Here is a 22,186-nt window from a genome sequence, read left to right as displayed (position 1 = left end):
GGTGAAAACTTAAGTGAGTCAGGGCGCCTTCCGTGGAGACAACAAGCGGGTGTCCGTGCCGTGGAAGAGTGTGCCGTGTAGCTCTCGTGGAGGGAGTGGCTGGGGGTGACCCCTCAGAGGCGGCGCTGGGGACCCCGAGCCCGGGCCTCGGTCCCTCCCTCCATGCTCCGTACCTGCTCCCCGAGGGCCGCAGTAGCTGGGGGGCTGCAGCCCTGGAAACCTTTTCCAGGGACCCGAGGGTCTCGGGGAGGGGATGGAGGGACCGGTGGCCGTGGACATCTTGTCTGGGGACCCCCGGGCCTGACCTCCAAAGCCGTCCATCTGTCCTCCGTGTGCCTTGGGCTGCCCAGGTGGCCCTGCCCGGCCTCCGCCTGTCCCTGGGGGCCAGCGTGCTCAGTGGCCGAGCGCCCCGTGGATGATCCCACCCTGCTCCCTGCCTTCACTGATGTCACAGGGTCACCTGGTGGGGGAGGGGCGGGTGTGCAGCGGCCCCTGGGCTCCCCCTGCCACGTTCGTTCCCCTCCCACTACCCTGGCCCGTGGCTTTCTCAGTCCCTCCCATTTAAGAGCATGTTCAGGCTGTGTGCTGTAGAAAATCAATGAAATCCTGGAGAAACCCCCAGAGACCACACACTGGGAAATGCTCTCTATTCAGACACTTGGAGACCAGGGAGCGGATGTGGTCCTGGGGCCAGGAGGGGTAGGGGCAGGCCCCAGAGCCTCCCGGGGAGGGGTGGCCATGGCCCTGCAGGCTGGCCCCAGGGCGAGGTCAGGATGCCTCCCTGCCCCGGCTGCCCACCCCCCAGGTTCACCCTCCTCCCCTCTGGCCCCAGGGCGAGGTCAGGATGCCCCCACCCCTGCCCCTCCCAGTCTCACTCTCCTCCCCACTGGCCTCTGGGGGGTGGGGGGGACACAGGCCTTGGGGGCTGGGCTCCCAGGGGCAATGAGGCCTGGCCCAGCTCCTGGGGGCCTCCCCCCGGGGTGGTCTGATTACCCCTGCACTGCAGGCCTTCGGTACCCTCCCTGCCAGGAGGTGTCCACGCAGTGGGGTGGGGGCTCAGAACCTCTGACATCAGCCCATTCAGGTGGCCTGCTTTGAAAACCCAGCCTTCCTGGTGGCTAGTTGTCCCTCCTGAGGGGTACTGGTGCTGCTCCAAGCTGGGTAGACGCAGGTCGTGTGTACTTTGGGCGTCTTGCCCGGTGTTTGATCGATGCGTGCTCAGCAGCGGACGCCGCGAGGGAGCCTCGTGGCCTCTGACGCCAGGCTCCGCTGCTCCCACACAGGCCGGTCTGCCTTCCTGGCCACCCCTGTCCTCTGGGGCCAGCAGCGTGTGGTGGATGCCAGGGTGCCGGAACATCGCCAGGGCAGATGGGGCACCCCACGTCCAGCGGGGCCCCTGAGCAGCTGGGCCAGCGGGTTCAGGCGTCTCCAGGAGGAGATCAGTCCCTCTGGGGCTCTGGCGGAACGTACTTGTCCTGGGGGGTTTAGGACAAGAGGAGCGTTTATTGGCTGTTTCTAGGGCCTGTGGCTCTGGGTGGTGGGTGGGCCGGCTGCATGGGCACCTGCAGGGAGACCCAGTCTGTGCCCTTCTGTGCACTGTGGCTGTGAGACAGGAGTGTGATGGCTGGGGACTCGGTGAGCGTTCGAGGACCCTGTGTGGGAGCCACCGCTGGGATCCCACGTCAGTCTGGAGCCTCTGGGGTTCAGAGGGACCTGGTACCACAGGCAGAGGGCACCCTGTCTGGGGATGGGCAGGGGATGGGGGGCACTGAGCATGTTGGTGGGCACGCAGGGGGGGGGGACTGGCAGGGCACGGGGGGGCATTGAGGGTGTTGGTGGGCATTCAGGGGGCACGGTTCAGTGACAGGACTCACCACCCCCTGCTGTGCCTCTCAGTGTGCAGGGCCATCCTGACAGCCACCCAGCAGGCTCCAGGGTCCGCTGGGGACAACAGCGCAGCAGCTTTGACCGGGGGCCTCATGGGCTGGGGGGCCATATCTTGCTGTCTTCTCCTGACCCGCCTCCCTCCCTAGGAGCAGCTGTCTACGGCCTCAGATCCTGACCCACCAGACACGGGCCAGCCCCTGGGACAGCCCGAAGTCCCGTGCGTGGCTCACACGTCAGTGCCCGGCCCGGTATGGGTCAGTGGCCAAGGGGTGCCCGGACGACAAGACTGAGCCGGGATGCCAGCCAGGACTTCTGCAGACCCCCGGTGATGGGGTGCGGGCTTGTCACCTGCTGAGCCCTCCACCTCTCCAGCTCCTCACACGCCCCCCACAAAGCCCACAAACGGCCCTCTGCAGACAGGACAGCAGCACAGAGCCTGGGGGATCCCCGGCCACGGAGGCGGCCGATTTCGCACCCGAGACAGACAGCGAAGTGAACGCATATTTCACACGAGTCAGAAATGGAGTGGTCCCGGTGACCCCCCCAACTTTGCAGGTGACAGGGAAGGAATTATGCTGTCTCCTCCGCATGTGCACCAGGATCAGGTCAGTGGAGGCGCCGAGGTCGCGGGTATGGGGTCTGCGCTTGCCCTGTTCGGACCCCAGGAGGGCCTGGGGAGGGTCTGGGCTCTGAGGACGCCCTACCCCCACCGTTTCTCCACCGTCAGCGCGGGCAGCAGCAGCCTGTCCCGCAGACCCTTACGGGCCAGGAGACGGGACCTCCCTGGTAGAATGGGCAGGAGCAGGGCAGCCCCTGTGTCCCCAACAATGATTAGTGTCACGAGGCGCGGCCAGACGGGGCCTGGAGCAGCCTCCCCGAGCTGGGCTCGCGCTGGCCTGGGCACGTCCCACGGGGCACAGCTCCCAGGTCCCCACTCCCCCGTGTGCAGGGGCAGCCCCCATTGGCCCTATTTCAGGGTCGACGGTGGTGACCCTCCGGCATCCTCTGGGTCCCTCAACACCTGTTTCAAGCACCCGCCTGGATCACGGGTCCCGCTACCACGAATGACCCTCGCCTCCTGTCCCCAGGCTGCACCCCATCGGCCTGGCCTCGGGGCTCCTACTCGGGCTTGCCGCCGCTCCTGTGTCCTGACACCCTGCGTCTGCTTTGCTGAAAATCGGCGACTCTGGTTAAATCCAGGTCTCTTTCTGTTCTTGGCCTCTTTCGGCTGAGTCACTGCAGGGAAACAGGAGCGATGTGCCAACTGGTCTCGCTTTAGGCTCACGGCCGCAGAGCTCCAGGCAGCTCTCTGGGCTGCGGGCTGTGTTGGAGGCCGGCTCTCCTCTCCCCTGAACACCCCCCCCTCCCCGCCCCTGCCGACTCGAGACCTCGCTTCCTGTTTCACAAGAGCAGAAGCTGCTGAAAGAGGGCTTTCCCAGCCCTGCAGCCAACGGCCTTGTGACTTGTGCCCGTGAACCCCAGCCCCTTGGGGGGGATGGGCTGGCAGCAGCTCCGGGAGGCCCTGGCCCACCCACACCCCCTCCAGCTGCCGCGCATTTCCAGGTCGAGGTGCACCTGTGGTCTCCTGCCGCGGCCTCTCAGGGCACAGCCTCCCCTCGCTCACTCCCCTGCAACCACGGGGTCTTTGCACTGCTGTTCCTTGGCTCCATCCTTGATCCAAACCCCGTCTCCGAAGCCACGGCCCGAGAGCCCTGCACCGGCACCAGCCTGTCCCGAAGGGGACCTCGCCGTACTTGAATGCTCCCTGGCCGAAGTCGTGACCATTGCAGTGATGTTGTCCCGGGGTTTGTTTTGTGACGAGGTCGATGGGACAAGGGAGTGTGGGCCCAGCCTCCCCGGCACAGGCTCTCCACCACCATCTCCCCTGCCAGACCCTGGCTGGCCACCCCAACGGGGGCCTGGGCGAGGGCGGAGGGGTCAGGGCGAGGGTCAGGGTCAGGACTGGGGGCTCCCCCTGCAGGGCAGGGTGTCAGCAGGAGGTTCTGACTTAGTGCCGGATCCGGGAACCACACGTGGCCCGTTGCGGAGATTTAATTCCTTAAGGGTCGCCCACCCGTTCTGGGTGGTGGTGTGGGTCTGTGGGGAGATGCCTAATCCGACTCCCCCTATTCCTGCCCCAGCCATCAGACTCTCGGGGCACCTGGCGATTGTCCGGTCCCAGGGCTGGCCCACGTTGAAGGGGCTGGGCTCTGGGCGCCCGGGAGGGGCCACGCGGGTCCCACAGAAACCCCCAGGCCTGGGGCTCTCCCTCTCGTCAGCTGGGCACCGGGGGCCTCGCTGTCCTGAGGGTGGAGTGACCGTCCCTGATTCCGCTGCTGCGGAGGGAAAAGCCAGGCCTGTGTGTGAACCTCGCCTGCTGGTTTTCTGTGTCTGATGACGTGACTCCTGGGCCTCGCTGTCCTCAGGGTGGAGGGACCGTCCTCCTGGACTAGCCGATTCCCAGGGGCAGCAGACGGCCTGCCCGAGGGGCTCCCTTGGCGTGCAAACCACCCGGCCCAGGACAGCCTCCGGCCCAGCCTCCTCCACCCTGGCCTCCTGGCCCCGAATGCCCCCCGTGGCCTGGCTGCCCCACCTCTGGGCCCCCGAGGAACGCGCTCTTCTCAACGGCAGCCGGGCCCTGACCTGCCGGCCCGGCCCAACCTCACATTTCCTATCAAATCTCGCTGTTTGGCAACAGCCCCCAGAGAGCAGCCTGACAATAGGCTCCAAGCTTTGGGGGACCCGTTCCTCCTGTGACTTTCCCTGGACGGGTGTGTGCTTTCCCTGTGGCAGGTCGAGGCACCCTCGGGGACCAGCCGCACGACGCGAAGCACGCGGTTTCGGCGACGCTGGCTGTGAATCACAGGCTCTGTCGCGTGCATTTGAAACTGGCGTCACAGGGGGTAACGGAACAGCACAGTTCGTGCTTATAATTTCGATTTTTTATTTAGTTAGAACGGCATCAAATACCGAGTGGAAAACCCTCTGTGAGCAGAAAGGGACGGAGGGAGGAAGGCTGTGGAAGGAAAAAAACCCCTCTCATTTGGTGCCTGTAACGGCACCGTTTCCACGTTTTGAGTTTTGCACCGGGCCCCACAGATTACACGGCCAGTCCACGGCACTGCGTTCGGTGCCCAGTGGGCGTTGCCGTGGTGATGGTGCGGCTTCCGTGTGGGCGCTGGGTGCTGTTGCCAACGGCACGGCGTGGGCGGTGCTGAGCAGAGCCGGCGTCTGAGAGGTTTTCAGGGAAAGGACTCGGGAGCACCTCTCGCCTCTGGCCCGTGTGCGTCTGGGCTCACGGCTGTCTTCGGGGGCCGTGGCGAGGTCCCTCTCGCTTCCTGCCGCTGTATCTCCCAGGCTACCAGCAGGAAACAGGCTTCACATAAAGGAATGTCATACACGAAAATTTGCAGACGTGCGGGCAAGGCTGAGGGACCCCCAGAGACAGGCAAGAGCCGGGAGCCTCACCTCTCCTGAAGCGACAGGCAAGGAGCACTCTTTCCTCCAGCCCCCTGTGGGCTGGGGACCCGGGAGGGGACGCCCACCAAGACTGGGCGGTCAGCACAGGAGCCAGTGGGCAGGGGGGCCGGGAGATGCGGCCGTAAAGCGTTTCCCGAACAGCAAGGTGGCCTAAGGTGGAGAAGGGCTTGGGCAGTAGGGTGGGTCCCATGTTGACCAGCCACACGCCAGCCCATCCAGGAAGGACCCATCCCAGCATCTCTCCACAGCCTGCAGCTTTGGGGGCAAAACCTGGAACACGTCTGGGGAAGATACCCTCAGAAAGTGCTCTCCGAATACCCCAAGCACAGCACTGGATCCTATCTGCCTTTGGGGGAGTTGGGCTCACGGCTTGGGAGGAGGGCAGACAGAGGTGCCCCATGACCTCAGGTCAGCTTCCGGGAGTCCCCTGCCCGATGCCTTGCCAGCTTGGAGCTGGGCCCCCACCCTCAGACCTCAGGAAGCCACACCCCCCCCCTCCCGGCTGGGGTCTCTCGTGCCACCAGGCTGAGGACTGTTAATCACTCCGTTAATGACTCAGCCCTCAGGGTTCCCCCGGCTCTGCCAGCCCCTCCTCAAGCCAGGACCGCAGCTCAGCAGTGTAACACGAAAAATGTGGCAAATCACTATTGTTCACGATGGTTAACCCATCCCGGCAGTGACGGCGCAGGTTATCAAGTTACTCCGAAGGGCAGCACATAGTGGGGAGTGTTTGCTGGTGAACAGGGCTGCTGTCACCGCCATCCGGGGGCTGGGGCAGGACGCAGGGATCTGGAGGCTGCGGACAGGACAAGGGAGCCCTCTGGAAGATGCTGTAACCCGCACGTGCTCTGGAGGGTTCTCTATTTCCTCTCCTTCTCTCCTCCAGCCAGAGCTTCCCCAGAGAGGCAGATGCCTCTGGAGGCGGGGAGGCCAGGGAAGCCGGGGGGGGGGGGGGGGGGCGCCCTGTGCGGGGGGGCTTGTGGGTTCTGGCAGGCCCTGGGGGCAGCACAGATCAGCCACCCCTCCCCCACCCCGGGAGAAGCCTCCGCCCTGGACTCTGGGAGCCCGCAGGACGGGACCTGCCCCGACCCCGGACCTCGGAAGACCCGCCCCAGGCAGGCCTTCCTCTTGTGCACACGAGCGTGCCCATGTGTGGGTAATGTGCCCGAGCGCACGGCTGCACACACGCGGGGCCCGGCCCCCGGCTGCCGCGGGGCTCTGTCTGGGCCCAGACTGAACAACCGTACTCTGTTCGGTGGAGGTGGGGGCAGGTCGCGAGGCGGGGCCTCCTCTTAAATGCCTTTGGCGAGGCGCCCAACAGCAGGGAGGAAGTGAGGCTCTGAGGCTCTGAGGCCTTGCTCTGGAAGAAAAGCCCCCAAACAGCTGCAGCCCAGCCCCCTGGGCCCCACTTGGCAACGTCTCCGGCGGGTGGGGGGCGGCCTCTGAGCTGCTGGCTCTGGAGACGCAGGTGGCGGCCGAGGGCCCTCCGTGCGCCCGGGAAGCGGAGGCCCCAGGGGCCGCCTGCCTGAGGGGCCGAGCCTCCCCGCTGGGATACGGGCTCGTGTAGGGCATCGGGAAACCGGGCAGCCTGCGCCCCACGCGCTGGTCCGGGGCGTGGCTCCCCCACTGGTGGCAGGACCCAGGCGCTGTGCCCACCGGCACGAGAACAGCTCCATCTACCCCCCCCCCCCCCACCCGAGGACGAAGGTGCTTTCACAGCAGCAGGTGGGACTGTCTATCGTTGCTGCTTCAAAGTCCACGTTTTCGTCTTGCCGGAGTCGAGTGGCAGGGTCCTCGTGGGCACGGGACGAGTGGCAGAGCAGGCTCACGAGGCCCCTCTTACTGGTGGGCGCATCCCGGCCGCCGCTATGGAGCCAGAGCCCCAAATCAAGGGCTCGCTCTCTCTGGAGGCTCCGGGACAGTTGTTCCCGTCCCTCCCGGCTCCCGGTGCTGCGGTGGCCTTGCTGTCCCCCGTGTGTAGACGCCTCCCTCCACCTCTGCCTCTGGCTTCGTGCGGTGACTCCTCTGTGCTTCTGTTTCCTCCTCCGGTAAGACGCCGCTCGCTCGCTCGCTCGCTCGCTCGTCGAATTCAGGGCCCACCCTCATCCGGATGACCTCATCTTAACCAATCGCGTCTGCAAAATCTCCCAGATAATGTCACGGTCTGGGACCCCAGGGGACATGCACGTTGGGGAGACACCATCTGACCCGACTCAGGACACACATCCATACTTAGCCGCGTGGCGCTCCGTGGGACGGGCGCAGACGTGGAAGATGTGCGCACAGGGGCAGCGACTTGCCCAAGGCCCCTCGGGGCAGACACTCTCCCGTTACCCCCGGCTGCACCACCAACCACCGAGGGGGTGGCGCAGAACCTCGAGCACGCTGACTTGTGTCAGGAACTTGGGCCGGGCCGGCGGGGGGCGGGGAGCTGCTGCGTGCTGGGGTCAAGCTCCTCTCTCGGGCGCAGCTGGCTGTCAGAGCGGCCTCAGCAGGACGCTGGCCTCTCCCCGTGGAGACGCGGTTCCCAGCACAAGCGTCTGTGGCGCAGAGAGAAAAGCAGGTGGACACTGGCCGTCGTTCCAGGTGTGCCCAGGTGTGAGCAGGTGTGCTGGGTGCCAGGCCCAGGAGTACGTGGACGTCAGCCTGGCTTGTCTCAGGCCGCTGCTGCCCGAAGTCTGGTGTGGGAGGTCTCTAACCAAGCGCCCACACGGAGCGCGGAGGACCCTCCAAACCCTTGGCATCCAGCCCAGAGCCAGGGCTCAGAGGCGGGGGTGGGCAGGACAGTCCCACACTGCCACCTGGTGGTCGCCGCCCCAGCACAGGGGGATTCTGGGTCCCCGGTCCATAGCACGCCTGTGGCTTCTCCAGGCCCAGGGTGTGGACGGGACAAACCCTGCTCTGGGGGTCTCAGGACCCCCCAGGCTCCTTCACTTTCCGTTTCCTCCTGTGCTGGGCACTGTCACCCAGGAGCTGTAGGGAAGAATTCGGGAGCCTCTGTAGGCACCCAGACCCCCAAACAGGGAAGAAGCCCCACAGAGGAAGGGCTTACGTCCCTGCTGCCACAGCTCGGGGGCTCCCCGCCTCTCCAGGCCGCCTTTCCCTTCCTGACGGGCGGTGGATGGGCCGACTCTTCACGCAGGGTGCAGAGGTCAGCAGCCGCTTGCCAACAGGACAGACGGAGGGGCCAGGCCGGGCGGGGCAGGGTGGGCGGCTGGGCACGCGTCCATGAACAGGTGCTAATGGCTTCAGGATGCGTTTCCAACCTTGCCCAGCGGGAGTTTCCTGCCACGCTCGACCTCCTCGACCTCCTCCTGTCATGACCCCACATGCCCCCATGCCCCCATTCACTCCCATCCTGGGAGTCGGGACGTGACTGGCACACAGGCCAGTCTCCCCCCGGGACTTCCACTCTGGGGAGGGGGAGGCTCATTACAAGTCAGTCTGGGGGGCAAGTGCCCTGAGACGTCACCGGGAGGCTTTGGGCGGGCGGTCCAGGAAGGAGGTGACCAGTGAGGGAGAGCAGGCGTGCAGAACAGGGAGGTGGGGAGGAGCCAGCGGGCACACAGGCGCCAAGGACAAAAGGCTTTCCTCCTGGGTGACGGCCCTCAGGGACTGCTGCTCCGGCCGAGGGCTGCTTCTGCTTTTCTGGGCCTCCGGAGAACAGAGAGGGTGCTGTGGTGCCTCAGTTTCCCTGCAATCTCGTCTTCGAGGTGTTTGTGACTCTACTTGGCGCTCAGTCCGGGACTATTTTGCAAGGAAGGTATGGAAGGAAGCCAGTTGTCGGCCCAGATCCCCTCTCGGTCACGGTCACGGTCACGGTCACGGGCAGAGCAGGATAGCCGCCGTGTCCGGGTGAACAGAGGGCAGGGACCTAGTCTCTGGCACCCCACCCCCACCATTGCCCTGAGCAGTGGGATATTGTCCCTAACCTGATTACTGGCCCTGCCACTGCCTCCAGTCTTAAAGAGGATTAAATGGGAGGGTTGGCGGGTTCAGGGACCCGGGCGCCTCCGAGGCAAAGCGGCTGCAATCATGCAGCGATTGGCTAGTTTAGTTGCAGGGACTGTGGCCTGGAGGTCAGGGACAGGTCAGGGACGGCTTGCAGTTAACAGGCGTTGGGTGGGCGTCTGCCCTGAGGTGTCTGCGCTGGGGGCTCTGGGTCTTGGGTTTTTACCCCCTCCCTCCTCACCTCCCTCTTCTGCTGAGGGGCCCCATGTGGGTGGGGCTGGTCAGCCCCATCTGAGGTCGGCACGGCCCCATCACTAGGCCGAAAACCAAGGCGTCTCTCTTGGGCCCTTGGCCCAAAGATCCTGTTTTTTCCAGCATTTTCAAAAAGGGTGCAAATCCAGGGGCACCTGGGTGGTTCAGTCGGTTAAGCATCCACACTCTTGGTTTGGGCTCAGGTCATGATCTCTCAGTTCGTGCGTGGGTTTGAGCCCCACACCAGGCCCTGCACTGTCAGCACAGTCTGCTTGGGATTCTCTCTCCGTCTCTGTCAAAAATAAATAAACATTAAAAAGAAAAAAAGGGGGCAGGGGCGCCTGCGTGGCTTAGTCGGTTGAGCGTCTGACTTCAGCTCAGGTCGTGATCTCACAGTCCGTGAGTCCCAGCCCCGCGTTTGGCTCTGTGCCCACACCTCGGAGCCTAGAGCTGCTTCGGATTCTGTGTCTCCCTCTCTCTGCTGCTCCCCCGCTCACACTCTGTCTCTCTCTCTCTCAAAAAATGAATACATATTTAAAAAAAAAAAGTGTGCAAATCCAGCCTCTTCCCAGGACACCCACCGGCCCCCATGCTCCTGCTGCCTGGGCCTGGCTGGTGCTGGTCCCTGAGTGGGGCTGGGACTCGCCTCCGATGACCAGAAGGCAAACGCCATGGGAGTCACGTTAGGGTATAAAGACTCTGGCTCCTGTCTGTCTGTCCCTCCTGCTCTGCTTCCTCCGTCTGATGGAGCCAGCAGCCGCCGCCTTGACAGAGGCCCCCGGAAGAGGCCCTCAGACAGGGGACCGAGGATGGTGTCCGGCTGAATCCTGCTTCGAGGCCTGTGCGTAAGCTCGCATGGGGGTCCCTCCCCGGTGGAGTCTTCAGACGGGCCTCGGCCCCGCCGACGCCAGCTGCGGCCCGTGAGGGACCCTGAGCCAGAGGACCCGGTAGTCCCAGCAGATACAGGCGCGGGAGCTGCTGGTCTGGGGTCGCTTGCTACACAGCAATGGACAGCTTCCAGACACAACTACTCACTTCTCACACAGCCCAGTGCCCGTTCACACCCCAGCAAAGTCCTTCCTGCCGCCGTCTCTGGCTTGCTTGCCCCCCGGTGCCCCTTCTCCTCCAGCCACGCCATGCCTTCTGGTTTTTCGACCTTCCAAGTGCTTCTGTCTCAGGGCCTTGGCACTGGCTGTTCCCTCTGCCTGGGATGCTTTTCCCTCGAGATGTGCGAGTAGCTGGCTCCCTCTCCCCCTCCGGGCCATCACCGCCTTCCTTCCCCTGCGTATCGGTCCCCATGGCATCCGTCGGCACCCGCACTGCCTTCTGCCTCCCTGCCCTGTGCCGGGATGGCAGGCGGTTCTCCGTGCGTGCCCAGTCCCCCCGCGGCTGCACCCGACCAGGGTCAGCAGACGCTCAGTAAATGTCTGTTGAATGAACAGGGAGACAGAGGCTGAATCCAGTCAGCCCAGCAGAAACCAACTTCTGGGGCTCAGCTGACATCGGGTGTTCCACATGCATTCATTTTTTAATCTTGAGAGAAAGAAAGAGAGAGGGAGAAGGAGAGAGAGAGAGAGAAAATCTCTGCTGTCAGCACAGAGCCTGATGCAGAGCTCGAACCCACGACCCTGGGACACGACCTGAGCCTAAATCAAGAGTAGGACGCTCAACCAACCGAGCCACCCAAGGCGCCTGCACACGTATCTATTGGGTTCAGTCTCCGTGTCCTACGGGATGCAGACGGGGGTTCGAAATTCTGAGCATATTGGAGGAAACTTAATCCACAGGCCTACCCTGCGTGTTTCTGTTCCCATGACGTCCCGGGGAGGAACCGGAAGGAAGGAGGGGGCCGGACACAGTGGCACCTGGACACCCACACCAGCTGGGTGGTCGGAGTCCTTGCAGCCTGTGACCGCGGGGCCGAGGCGGCCGCCTCCCGGCGGGTCTTCTGCGTCCCTCGCGCTGTCCTGTGCGGAAGGGAGCCCTTTGCAACAAGCATCCCAGCCCTCCCTCCCTATCTTCTCCGTAGAAGGTCACGATGTGCTGACGGGAGCGGCTGCCTGCCTGGCCCCTGAGCGCACGAGCCCCCCAGGGCCCGCCGTGCTGGAGTGAGAAGCAGCCCCTGCCGTGCCAGGTCACCTACGTCTGGGGGTCACTCGGTGCCGTGGGGCGCAGGCCGCCCTGCCCGCCGTGAGAACCGCGTGGCAGGGGCCCACGTGCAGGGAGGAAGCCAGGCCGCAGGCCCGGCACGACGGCAGCCCTTGGGAAAAGCGGGGAGGAAGGTGCCCGCGGCCGTCGCCTGCGTTGGCCAAGATGAGAGAAGGAGCCAGACCAGACGGGAGCTGCCAGCGTGGAGCGAGAGCGAGAGAGGACGAGGCTCCGAACGTCGTCCCGCCCGACGCCGGGACGCTGGCAGATTTCCAGGTCCCCGAGTCCGGCCAGATCCGACAGGGTGCGGGTGGCCCCCTGGACGCCGCGGCTGGCCCACGTGCATTCTGGGACGCTGGAGGCGCCAGCAGCACGTTGCGGGCGACACGGAGCGGGCGGAGGAATCCACCTCAGATGAGAGGTGTCCCTCGTAGGCCCGGAAAGGGGCCTCCCAAGCAGGCATCCCCCAGAGGCCCCGGCTCGGTAGGGCTGAAATATGGGGCCGACCCGCCGGGGAGACAAGAGGGACGGTGAGCAGAATTAAGTGATCCGGAAGGCACACCTGTGAGCCTTGCCAGCCGTGCACAGAGAACCCGGCCTCCTGTTCCAGACCCGCTTTGGCCAGTGACCTTTAAAGGCCATTTCACGGGGTTTCCTGTGCTGGTGGCCGAGAGGTGTGTCAGCCGGGGCTCCCGGTCCCCCCCCCCCGCCCCATGAACTCTGCCGCCCCACCCTGGACACACAGGGAGTGAGGGTGCACCTTTGACGTGTGGGATCATGGTGGCGGTGGCTTGAGGCACAGCCCAGCCCTGCGGGACTGGGGCGCTTCCCAAGCGTGAGTGGGGTCGGCCTCTCGAGACTGCTTTGGAGACAGTGGGCACAGGGCTGTTTCTCGGGAAGACTCAGAACTCCTTACTCCTACATCCGTCAGACACAACGAGAGGCAGATGGGGCCTGGGGGATGGGCACAGGGGATTGGGGTGGGACCCGGCGGAGGGGGTTTGACGGGACGGGGCAAGATGGGGCGGGGTGGGGCGGGGACAGGCAGGAGTGAGGGTTCCAGGTTTCGAGAGTCCCCTGGGCTCTGTCCCGAGGGAGAAGCAAGTCCTCTTTTGAGCCTGTCCTGGGTCCAGGCTGATGAATGCGGAGACGTGAAGCACCCCCCCCCCCAGCCCCCGCTCCCTGCCCCAGGCTGGGGGACGTGAGACCCCACAGCCCACCAGCTGCCCGGGACCGGCAGCCCAAGGGCCTGCTTCCGGAGCCCCCAGAAGCCCCAGTGACCCCTCGCTTGGAGACGTTGCCGGGAGCCTTGATTCTGCTTACATTACAAACGCAAGGTGTTTATGATGTTATTAGGAACAACGATGCCGTTTTGCGTGCGCAGAGGAAGCCTGCGCCCCAGGATGGTTCACCGGTCTGTTCGCACACAATTTCCATACATCTCTAACGATTACCATTTTAACAGCTCCTGGTATAGACAGCAAGAGGCAGCTACATTTAACAGGGCACAAACCCAATTCCCTCTGCACTCAATTTTACCGGGCTGCAGAATCAACTTGAGCCTGTCAGGGCCTTATTCCGGAGTCTACCCATGCCGGCTCTTTCCCTCATCTCCCTGCCTGTGTCTCCTCTCTCAGGAACTCATTCCTGCAGAGGAAGATGTGCTGATACCAAGTAACAGCCTTTATCTCTTTACAACGAAATCTAATTAGGTGTAAAGGGAACACCCAGCTGGGACCAGCAGGCCTGAGGCCTGGAGGATGCTCCTGGGGGCTGCCCACCCCAGGCCACTGCCACCTCTCCAGCCGCCCCAGTCAGGAGGAGGTCTCTCCGGGGTCTTCTGGGGGTCAGCAGCGTCTGAGGCCTCGGCCCCCTGGATCCGCCACATGGATTTTTGTCCTTGGTCAGAGGAAGCTTCTGCTGCAGTGCTAATGACACAGAGGCACAGCCACACGTCCCCGAGACGTATGTATGTCATTACCCCCATTTTACCTATGGGAAACGGGCACAGAGAGGGTGAGTAACTTGCCCCGGGTCACACAGCGAGCGTCAGAGCCGAGCGGTGCTCACCCAGAGGCAGTTTGGAGCCTCGTTAGCTCCTGGGGGCACCATGCCGTCCTGTCTCGTGCTGTGGCCCGTGGACAGCCCTTGCATTTACCCGGCCGTATCTGTCCTGTCTTCTGCTAACAGCTCCGGTGTCCCCATTTAGAGCCACCTCTGCCCTCTGGGCCAGTCATGCCGGGAGGGGACGCACCCTGGTCCTGCTCTGCTGACTGGGTCGCGCCTCAGAGCTGGCGGCCGCCCTCCCCTGTCTGGAGCCCACGATCCAAGCGGCACCAACCAAAGTCGGGCCTGGGGCTCTGGCTGGGGCTGGCAGGAGGGGCCCTTGGGCAGCAGGCAGGGGGCACTGGTGTGGCAGGGGGGCTGCCCGGGGTCCCCCGTGTAACTCCTGCTTCAGCACCTGCATGACTTAGTGCTTCACAGCCTGCTGCTCTGTGCACGTGCCGGTGTGGGTGCATGTGTGTGCACCAGCGTCTGGGTGCGAGTGGGGCTGGGCGGGCAGGACGTTCGAGGTGGGTCCTTCCCGTGCGCCCACCAGACTGTGCAGGGAGCTGGAGGGCTCCGAGTGATCACCTCTGAGTTAGCCCTCGATCCGGGAAGACCCCAGGGCGGCCGTCTGCAGCACCCCACCGCCCGCCCACCCGGGCTCCCGAGATGTCTCGCCAGGCTCCCACTTAGGATCTGGCCAGAGTCGAGGGTGCTGAGGGACCCCTTAGGAGATGTGGTTGCACTCACCTCCCTGAGCCTGTTGATTTCCTCCCTCTTGTCTGTTTACAGGAAAGCTGAGCCAGAAGGAGCTTCCTGGCGAGCACCCGTGTCTGGAGAGCTCGCCAAACAGAACCCAGCCCTCCGGAAGCCCGGTCGGTCGTGTTACCGCCGCATCCCAGGCATGCAGGGAAAACCTGTGAGTCTAGGGGAGGGACAGTGGGGAGGGTTCGAGGTCAGTCTGGGGCCCTGGGTCCTGGCACATTCAGCCTCTCAGGACACAGTCCCCTAAACAAAGGAAGGTGCGGGAGTGACACTGTGGCGACTCAGAAGGTCTGGCAGCTTCCATGCCTACCCTCTTGGGAGCCCTGAATTGGCATGTAAGAAGTTCAGCTGCCCAGACTATGGAGAGGCACGTGGGGGACCACGTGGAGGGACCACGTGGGGAGGCCATGGTAGGGAGGCCACGAGGGGGGACCACTGGAGAGGCCACAGAGATCACTCAATCTTGCCAGAGAGAGAAGAGCTCTAGTAATCCCATATGGAAAGGTCTCTTTAGCAGGGACACTTAGGGACAGAGAAAAGATGTTGGACAAGATACAAGAGAAGATACAAGATACGAAAGATGCAAGACTAGACACAAAGAGGAAATAATATCTGAGATTTGAGGAAAAGTTGTTAGACCCCCAGCGACAGCCTGCAACAGCGGGATGGGGGCTCCCCACCGACTCCCCTGGGCTGGTTGGAAATTGCCCAGGTGTGAGCAGACGTGGACGCTGCCCGCGGTGGTGGAGGGGGGGGGGGCGTGGGTCTCCGCAGATTCGCTGGGGACCTCAGGTCGTGGCCCCATGGTGTCAGGAAAGGAACTAGGCTGGAAGGACACACACCTCACCTTCCTGCCAGGGAAGCCCAGGTCCTGGTGAGTTCATGCGGGCGGGGTCTCCGGGTACAGCCCCTCCCCCCCCCCCCCCCAGGGCCGCACCCTGGAGCCCTGCGCTAAGTTGGCGGCTCCTGCACCAGGCATCACGACCCGTGGGGCGGCCTCCTGCCTCGTGCTTTGTTTGGGACCCTCGGCAGAGAACCAGCCAGGGGCTGGGGGCAAGCCGACCAGGAGGGGAGCCGGGCAGGCCCACTCTCTCCTGGGCGCTGTTCCCAAAAGCTCGGTGGTTCACAGAGGCCGCCCGGAGTTGGGCACAGCTAGCGAGCTCGGGGCCACAGGCGGGTCCGGACCCCCGGCCAGGGGCGTCCACGCGCGGACCGCGGCAGCCGGAGACCGGGCGGCCCTCTGCCCCCACTAACTGCGACTTCAGAAAGTTATTTAATTTTCGGGGGCTGTTCCTCTTCTGCGAAGTGGAGAGAACGACGGGACCCCCTCGTCGGCCTCTCCGCCTGCACACTTAACCCCGGGCACACGGGCCAGACTCAGGAGGTGTCAGCTGCTACTCCCGTCACTGGGAAAGACCATCGTCCCCGTGCAGGAGGGTAACGATGTGTCCCCAGAACGGGACAGGGGACGGACCTTCTTGTACTGAAGAGTCCTTAGTGATTTTATAACACGTGTGGGTTTTATTCCTGATGTTTCACGCGGCGGGGAGCTGCTGGGACACTGGGGCCTCGGTGGACACTGCCCCACCAGAGACGCGCAGTGTGCCGATGGGGCGGCGGGGCGGTGTCCCCGTGTGGGGCGGGGCCTGGAAGGGGCGGGTCGGCAGGGCGTCCCCGTGTGGGGCGGGGCCTGGGGGGGCGGGGCGGCACCGCGTCCCCGTGCGGGGCGGGGCCTGGGAGGGGAGGGGCGGGGCCTGGGAGGGGCGGGGCGGCAAGAGTCCCCGGAAGGAGGCTTGCTTGTTCCCGGCCGGGCGGAGGCCCACGTGTCGCGCGACCTCCTCAGCTTTCCGCCTGGGGTCAGCTTCCGGTGGGGTTGCATTAACCGCCCCCCCCAACCCCCCAGCCCGAGTCGTCCCAGCGGCCGGCTCTGTGCAGCCACGTCGAGACCCATTGATGTACTGTCCCCGTCGCTTCCCGTCTGTCCTCTCCCAGCGCTTCAGACCACGCGGTTGCCACGGCGGTGACATGACCCATAATAGTCCCTGCCTCCTCCAGTAAATGAAGGGACAGAGGTTTCCCAGGGAGCAGACAGGTGAGGGAGGGGCGGGGAGAGCGCGCCACCAGCCTCACGACCCCCCTCACGGGAGCGCAGCCCCCCTGCGGCCACCTCACCTCAGTCTGCACGTTGCTCCCACTTCCGCGTCCGCTGCTGCGAAATGTGGGCGGCACACAGTTTGCGGGTACGAGACGCAGAAGTCTCGCGGGAAGGCCGCTCTGCCGGCGGGTTGTCCAGACGCTCATTGTGACCGCCGTGCAGCCCCGTCAGCTGGGACGGGCGGTGGCTGTGCCGCCAGCGCGCGCTTGGCGGCGCTTCTGTTCCAGTTAGGGGGCGAGAAGGCGGGGGTCACGGCGCAGCGCTCACGCGCTCACACGCGTGGCACCGGGGCGGCCTCTCCTTTCCCTGATGGCCCTCGAGGGAGGGCAGCACGACGGCCGAGGAGGCCGGCTTAGCCCTCGTGCCGTCTCCTTCCCGCTCTCCGGCTCTGGCTCTCGTCCCCTGCCTCCATTTCAGGATGGGGGTGCCCCGGCCTCGGTACCGGCCGCCTGTGCTCCTCCACGACTGATGGGGCTTTAGGACCCAGGACGAGGTCAACCAGAGGTCGCCGCCCGCTCCCCGAGGTCCGGCAGGGCCCTGGGAGGGAGTCACTGCCCGAGGCCATGACCAGTGAGGCTCAGGTGCACTGACGGGAATCCGAGGTGGACAAGAGCCCAGAGAGGCAGACGCTGGGACCATCTGGGCCTCTTGGTGCAGGACTGTGGGGAGTCCTCCCAGGGCAGTGGGGAGGGCGTGGGGACCGCAGGATTGGGAAGGGGCCAGAACCCAGGCAGAGAGCAGGAGGCGGTGACACCTGGTGGCGTGTATGCCCCACGGGGCAGTGGGGGGCAGCGGGGGCAGCTCTAGGGGCTCAGGGGCAGAGTGAGCAGGAGGGAGGCTGCAGGGAAGGTCAGGAGCCTAGACGGCCCGTCACCTGCTGCCAAGGACTGTCCCTCTCCTGGCTCGGGGGTCACAGACCACGTCTCTTCCTGCCTGTGGGGTCAGCAAGCAGGATGGGGACCGTGGAGGGGGGCCAGCCTCCTGTCACTGTGGCCCGACCTCTTGGGCTGGACTCTCCTTGTGTACGGACACTGACCTGCTGCTCCTGGAGGGTGTCCTGGACCCCCACCTTCCTCGCCGTGCCCGCAGCCTGGCCCACTTCCTATCTCAGGGCTTCCACTCTCCCCGGGGTGTCCCCGCTGTGAGGGGTCCTCTCCTGTCTCTACCCGCACTGCCCTTTCTCCGGGAAGGCCAGATGCAGCCTTGCCTCCTACAGGCAGTATTCCAGGACTGCCCCAATTGTTGCCTTCTCTCCTTCCTTCGCTTCTAGGACACCTGCTCAGGCCCGGCTGACCGCACGCTTCCCGTGGGGACCCGGCTGGGCTCTCCATTTCAGGGGTGCTGCAGTGGGCTGAATAGCATACCCCCAAATTCATGTCACCTGGAACCTCAGAAGATGGTTTTAGTTGGAAATAGGTCTTTGCAGATGCAATTGGTTAAGAGTGGAATGGGCCCTGATTCAATGACTGGGTCCTTACAAGAAAAGACCCACAGACAGGACACATGGGGAGCGGGCCACATGGCAATGGAGGCAGAGAGGGGAGGGACACCAAGGATGGGCCACAACAGGGGCTGAGAGAGGCTGGGAGCAGGGGAGAGGGGGTGAGGGGCTGGGAGCGGGTGGGAGGGGGTGAGGGGCTGGGAGCGGGTGGGAGGGGGTGAGCGGCTGGGAGGGGCTGGGAGCGGGTGGGAGGGGCTGGGAGCAGGGGAGGGGGAGGGGCTCGGAGCGGCTGGGAGGACAAGGAGGGGCTGGAAGCGGGGCGGGGAATGCTGGGAGGGGCTGGAAGCAGGTGGGAAGGTGGCGACGCGCTGGAAGCGAGAGGGGTTGGCTGGGAGGGGCCGAAAGGGGCTGGGAGGTCTGGGAGGGTCGGGAGGGGACCGAGCTTCCATCAGAGCTCCAGAAGGAGCGAGCCCTGCCGGCGCTCTGATGTTGGGCTCTGTAGTCTCTGCCCCACAAGGCACTTGTCCCAGCCCAGCGAGACTGCACAGATTAGGCAAGCCGGTTGGGGCCGCGCGTGGTGAAGTGCCTGCTCCCAGGGGACCGTGGGGACAATGACCCCTCCCCCCCCCGCGCGCGAGCGCAGGCTCGGCTAGCGCCGGCTGCGGCTTTCTCCTCCCTGGTGGTCCTGCGAGCGCGGACCATGCGGTGCGGGCACGAGGGTCGCTGGCACTGCGGTAGGTAGGGTGTTGGGGGGTGAAAAGAAAGTCTTAGGTCTTTTTAAATGTATATCCATTCTACTTGGAACTCGAGCTCAGTTTTAAACTTTTACTACTTTTTAATTTTACAAGCTTTTTTTTTTTTTTTTTTTTTTAATTTCAGAGAGAGTGTGTGCAATCAGGGGAGAGGCAGAAAATCACAAGGAGGCACCACGTTCACCTCGGAGCCGACGCGGGGCTCAACCCCACAACCCTGGGATCATGACCTCGGCTGAAACCAAGAGTCAGAGGCTCTGGACTCCTGGGTGACTCCGCTGAGGAACAGACTCTTGATTTCCGCTCAGGTTATGATCTCGTGGTTCATGAGATCGAGCCCCATTCGAGCTCAGCTCTGCTGAGTGTGGAGCCTGCTTAGGATTCTCTCTCTCCCTTTCTGTCGGCTTCTCCCCTGCTTGTGTGCTCTCTCTCTTTCTCTCAAAATAAATAAATAAAAAAAAGACTCGGTTGACTGAGCCACGCAGGAGCCCCTGGGAATGGGTTTTTAAAATATGGAGGGAATGCGTTCCTTTCACGTTGTTTGCGAAATGCAAGGCAAGGACTCCTTGTTCTGCTAATTTTGCTGTGCCATTGAACAGAGTGGGTCCTGAAGGATGGTGGTCGGCAGGCCAGGCGCTCCCGTCCCCCGTTCCGGGCCCTCCCTGGTGTGGCCCCTTCCACTGAGGCGGTTGTGAGGCAGCTCTGTGTTTCCACTTTACATCAGCGTCCCCGCTGCTCTTGCAAACACGAGCTCAGCGCTCGCGGTCTTAACACACCCCGGACCGAGCTCCTGCACATCCCTCAGAACCCCTTGCTCCCCACCCTCCCCATCTCAGGAAATGGCTCCCCAAGGTGTGGGTTGGGTCATCCTTGATTCGGTCTTGTCTCACCTTCTGTGTCTCATCGTCAGAAAATCCTGTCGGGTCTATTTGCAAAATATACTCAGAGCCAGACCAAGTGGCACCCCTCCACTATGGCCCCTTGGTGATGAGAGGGAGGGGAGGTGGGCTGGGAGGGGGAAGGGAAGGGGCAGGCCATTGGGACGTCTGTCTGTGCTCCTCTCCTGCCTCCCGTATCCCCTCCCCATGTCCGGTCCCCAGTGCTGGCCTGGATGCAGCCACAGCCCTGCACACCTACCACAGGGACGTGCCCTGCAAACCCCCAGGGGTGAAGCAACTCGGCCGGGAACCTCCCCCACCTGCTGGCAGGCATCCAGCTTCACCAGCTTACGTGACTAGATCACCCTGGATGTTATCTGACCCGGTTTCAGCCAGCGGTCGAGGGTCGTGGCCTCAGGGACCTGTGGGCGGGCTGCCTGCTCCTGGCCCGTAGTGTTCCTCCCCTCCCTGAGGTCACCTGCCCACCCTGCAGGCCGAGAGGGCATTCCTGGAATGGGCTGCAGGCTGGGAGGGGACAGGAGCGGGCTGCTAAGGGTCACCCAAGGTTCATGGTCAGAACAGGAGCAGGGAGTTCTTGCCGCAAGCGCTTATTAAGCACCTACTGTGTGCCAGGCACTGTTCTTGGTGCCCTCTGCCGTAGATTCCAGGCGGGAGCAAATGTGAAAATGAGATAACCCATCATCGGAAAGTGTGACCGGGCCCAACGCCCAGATGGCTACTCCCTGGGCTGACGGCTGGGAGCTCCCCGGGGCCTGGTTTCAGGGGGGCACCTTCACGTGGAAGCGTCATCCCAGCCGCCCTAGGTTGCCCCTAAGTTGTCGGGCCGGTCTGACCTTTTAGAGGGCAGACCAAGCGCACGCCCAAGCCAGCGTGCAGACGGGCTTTGCAGCCGTGGCTTGGACCTGGCCCCAGAGGGGGCACAGTGTGAGCTGTCCGCCCTCTTCACGGCCCCTAGGCTGCCTTGATGACGTCCTCTTGAAAATGCAGTACCTGGACTTGGTTTAAAACATTTTCCTTAAAGCAATACAAAAGAGGAAACGATGAAAATAGCCCGTTTTCCCTGCCGATGCCTGGCCCTCTGCATGGAGATGACCACCATGTCCAGATTCACAAGGACAGTGGACCTTCTGCAGCCCACACCAGGTCCACGTGGAACGTCTGCCCCCTCGTGGGCTTCGGGAGGCTCGCGGGTGCCGGGGCCTGGCAGGTGCTTGCAGAGGCTTCTCCCCTCCCCCGCTCCTCCCAGAGGCTCCCGGGGCTCCAGGGCTGCGAGGGTGTGAGCCTGTGGTGTAGATGCCACTGGCCCCTGCCCGCAGAGGAGGTCGTGGGGCCGGAGCAGCTGATGAGCCCCCGTGGTCACGCAGCCCGCGGGAGGCAGAGCAGGGATGTGAGGGTCTGCAGCCCCTTGGGAGGCTCCGGCTCCGGACACTCCCGGGGGGCACGTCGGATGCTCTGCGGGCTGGGGCTCTCTCGCCTGCTGTGCCCAGACACAGACCACGCACCTGCTGGCCAGCAGCGCACGGGTCCTGCCCCCCGGCCTCCTCTGTCCGCCCAGGGCTGCCCCAGAGCACCTGCCTCTGTCCTTGTCTCTCCTCTGCGGGCTGCGAGGACAGGCCTGCAGGTTGGCAAGCTCGGAGCGTGGGCCCGGTTCACGGCCTGGGCACCTGGAGGGCGCCAGTGGACGCCAGTGCTCAGTGGGCCCACAGCACCCAGTTTTCACGCCTGGTCCCGACTGGATTAACAGAGGGAACCGGGGGCTCCCCCTCCCATGTCGGAGGACGGGGCAGGTAACCCACGGGGCTTAGGTGAGCAGATGGCTGCCCCACAGGAAGAGCTTGCTGACAGCGTAGGGCGTGTGCCCGTGGAGGCGGGGCCCCTCAGACCTCCAGCTCCAGGCCAGCAGTAACCAAGCCCAGCGGGTCCGCCCCTGCGGGCGCCCAACGCGGTTCCTGCCCCCGGGGCGCCAGCACACCGCACGGCCAAGCGTGACACCTAGCGGACAGACTGGACACGGCTCCTAGTGCTCTGGCAAGGCTGGGAGGAGCCTCAGCCTGGGAGGAACCTTAGTCCTGGGAGGAGCCTCAGTCTGGGAGGAGCCTCAGCCTGGGAGGAGCCTCAGCCTGGGAGGGACCTTCGTCCTGGGAGGACCCTCAGTCTGGGAGGAGCCTCGGCCTGGGAGGAACCTTAGTCCTGGGAGGACCCCCAGTCTGGGAGGACTCCAGTCTGGGAGGAGCCTCAGCCTGGGAGGAGCCTCAGTCCTGGCAGGAGACACAGTCCTGGGAGGACCCTCAGCCTGGGAGGACCCTCAGCCTGGGAGGAACCTTAGTCCTGGGAGGAGCCTCAGCCTGGGAGGAACCTCAGTCCTGGGAGGAACCTTAGTCCTGGGAGGACCCCCAGTCTGGGAGGAGCC

The 22,186-nt window shown here is 64.3% G+C and overlaps 3 long non-coding RNA genes across 7 annotated transcripts; 1 reads left to right on the top strand and 2 right to left on the bottom strand.

The window, feature by feature from the left end:
- Positions 1-4,814: 4,814 nt before the first annotated feature.
- On the bottom strand, positions 4,815-6,307 carry LOC125915066 (uncharacterized). The gene is made up of 2 exons (XR_007455557.1): positions 5,356-6,307; positions 4,815-5,263 (listed from the first exon to the last, which is right to left on the bottom strand). It is a non-coding gene; the product is annotated as an uncharacterized LOC125915066 (long non-coding RNA).
- A 40-nt stretch (positions 6,308-6,347) lies between these two features.
- LOC125915064 (uncharacterized) lies at positions 6,348-16,787 on the bottom strand. 5 transcript variants are annotated; one of them, XR_007455554.1, is made up of 6 exons: positions 16,702-16,787; positions 14,515-14,689; positions 13,042-13,710; positions 12,479-12,672; positions 11,364-11,537; positions 6,348-7,907 (listed from the first exon to the last, which is right to left on the bottom strand). It is a non-coding gene; the product is annotated as an uncharacterized LOC125915064 (long non-coding RNA). The 5 variants fall into 5 exon arrangements; XR_007455553.1 differs by lacking the exon at positions 6,348-7,907 and adding an exon at positions 7,914-9,862; XR_007455551.1 differs by lacking the exon at positions 6,348-7,907 and having other exon boundaries at positions 7,914-11,537; positions 16,702-16,786.
- LOC125915065 (uncharacterized) lies at positions 16,105-19,353 on the top strand. Its single transcript, XR_007455556.1, has 2 exons — positions 16,105-16,621; positions 19,005-19,353. It is a non-coding gene; the product is annotated as an uncharacterized LOC125915065 (long non-coding RNA).
- Positions 19,354-22,186: the final 2,833 nt, after the last annotated feature.

Source organism: Panthera uncia (assembly GCF_023721935.1).
Source record: "Panthera uncia isolate 11264 chromosome D3 unlocalized genomic scaffold, Puncia_PCG_1.0 HiC_scaffold_9, whole genome shotgun sequence".
In the NCBI taxonomy this organism is placed as follows: domain Eukaryota; kingdom Metazoa; phylum Chordata; class Mammalia; order Carnivora; family Felidae; genus Panthera; species Panthera uncia.
This window is presented reverse-complemented; position numbering and strand designations above follow the sequence as displayed.